Source organism: Cariama cristata, unplaced genomic scaffold (genome assembly GCF_000690535.1).
Source record: "Cariama cristata isolate BGI_N322 unplaced genomic scaffold, ASM69053v1 scaffold28112, whole genome shotgun sequence".
NCBI classification, from domain to species: domain Eukaryota; kingdom Metazoa; phylum Chordata; class Aves; order Cariamiformes; family Cariamidae; genus Cariama; species Cariama cristata.
In genome coordinates, this window is record NW_009605997.1 from 5,544 (window position 1) to 8,048 (window position 2,505).

A 2,505-nucleotide genomic window follows, 5' to 3' on the forward strand; every position below is an offset into this window, starting at 1 on the left:
GCCCTCGGGCATGCCCTCCGGTGGTTCCCCACACGCGTCTGTTACCCCTAAAGCAATTTTTTATAAATAAAATATAACTAACATAGTTGGAATATAAAATTGACAGTCGAGGGTATCAACAGGCAGAGGGGTGCTGAGGACAGGGAGGGGACCGTAAGGCTTCTAGAACTAATAGGAAATGCAGCAAACAGTGGCGATACCTGAAGAAGGGGCTGCTACAGCAAGCACGGCGGCTGCTGGGCGGAGCGGGAGTTTGTTAGTAACCCTTTGGCTAGTTACTGCTCTCGGCTCGCGTATCGGACACTGTAAACGTTTTTGGTATTAGAATTTTGCCTCATCTGACTGACTGATCTAGCAAACCCAGGAAAACAACTCAGAGGGAATGCATGGGCGCCTCTTTTTATTTTTAAAAGACTTTAAAGGGACAGCGTCAGGTAGAAAGTCTGGCCCAATAGTGTGGTAATACAAAAAGCTGCTTTTTATAAAAAATCTGAGCTCCGCAGCAGAGTTTGATTCCCATGGAAACAATTAAAAAAAAAAAACACAAAAAGCTGAGGCAGCTTGCGCAGCACGGGCTGTATTGTGCTAGTGTGCGAGACCAGGACGTGGGCTGCAGCAGAAGCAGCGCGACTGTCACCGGTCACACCGATGGCTGCCCAGACAACAGCGATAGGGAGGAGTACAAGAAACTTCGTATTTTTTCATTTCAACGCAAACAAGTTACTTGTAACAAAGATAAATTAGGGTTTTAACCTGACAGTGCCCCTTTAGTAAGGATGGAATATACATTCATCTTTCCCTCACTGCATCCAAATGGATCCTCTTCCATACACGTCGAAAGGCATCGGGTCACATGCATTGCTCTCCAAAACAGCTCGGAACAAACAGGTTATAAACACAGAGTTAAACTATTGCTATTGTTCTTTTGAGTGAGTAGCACGTTGATCTTTGCTTCAGACAGGTGAGTGCCAGATGGGGGCGGCTGAGGATAGACTGATGTAGACTATGACGGACTGAATCGGTGGAGAAAAACTTACTGGCATATTTCCTGGTAACTACACCCACCTCATCTGGTATTATTGCAGCAGTAAAGGTCCTGCTCTACAATTGCTTCTCCGTGTTGGATCCGTACAATGGCAACAGATAGGGGGGCCAGGGAAAGGACCCTGGCAAGTGTCAAGAAGCTCAACAAAGGATGAAGATGGAGGTGCTACGATTGTCAGTCTAACTGGTTAGTAGCTGTTTAAAACATGAAGTGATGGAGAGGTGAGTATAATATTGCACTTCTGCATTCATTGACAGTTACATTAAACTTGGTCCATAAAATAATTGCTTTGTACATAATGCCTGAAACAAAAAGCTACATTTTAAAATATTAATAAACCCTGAAGGTTCCAGTCCCTCCAGACACTTTTTTTCCTCTACATAAATAAATAACTTTCAATTTTATATATCCACTTTTTATGTTGAACATTTACATTCGCCTCTGTTTTACACTATCTACACATAAGAAAATGTGAACATCTCGTCAGCATCGGAAAATGTACAGATCATGCCTTGGTTGTGGACTTAGAGGAAAGCTGAATTTTGCAAAGGCCATATCCAAATTTGCAGAAATTATTTTGTGATGTGGCTTGGTGACTTCACAGGATGGATTGTGGCTTGGCTTCCTACTCAGATGGCATCTGTTTGATAGAACATTCGACTAGCAAAAAGCTGGGACAATTCACATTGTTTTTAAACCCAGTAAGCTCTGGATGTACATTCAGAGAGAGCTAAGCTGAGTCGGCAGAAAGGGAAGTCAGTTTTTGGTAACAAAAGTCATCAGATACATTCTGTAATTGAATAATTATCAAAGAGAAGTGGTTAAAGATTTTGCAGGCAGGCTGCAAGACATGGGAGATGCACTGGGCGGCGGGCAAGCAGTTGGGTTTGCGCGTTCCACCGGCTCGGACGCCGTTGGCAGCTCAGCACTGTCCCTCCTCTGCCTCCACTTCGACCCTCCAGTGCCCTGAGCACATGAGATCTACCTTGGATGCCTGATGAGTTCGATTTGCCTACTGTGGCCCAGAGCCATTTAGCAGAGCAGCGTTCACAGTGCTGTGTATCTCAGTGCGGCCGTCCTGCACTTCATATTGAAACAGTTAATAAAATGAAGCATCCAGTCTAAAAAATTCTTTGTTATAAATAAGACCCTTGTAAGTAGAAAGTGATATAAAGACCGGAAAGTATTGTGGGGGAAAGCAGGGTTACACATAGTCGGGGAGCTCAGTAGGACTATAAAATCTCCACGTGAAGAGGCCAACTGGAGTCTGTGAATGGGCACCCCGGATCCCTCGGGGTGGATGCCCCTCCGCCCCGGGAGGTGTGTGCAAGGAGGGAACCGGGCCCTTTGCCGGGCTGACCCGGGAGGGACAGGACTAAGGGGCTTTTTTTGGCAAGCCCTCGCGCTAGGCACTGTTCTCCTCAGCTGCTGCAGAGCGACGCGCTCCCGTTCGTGGACTG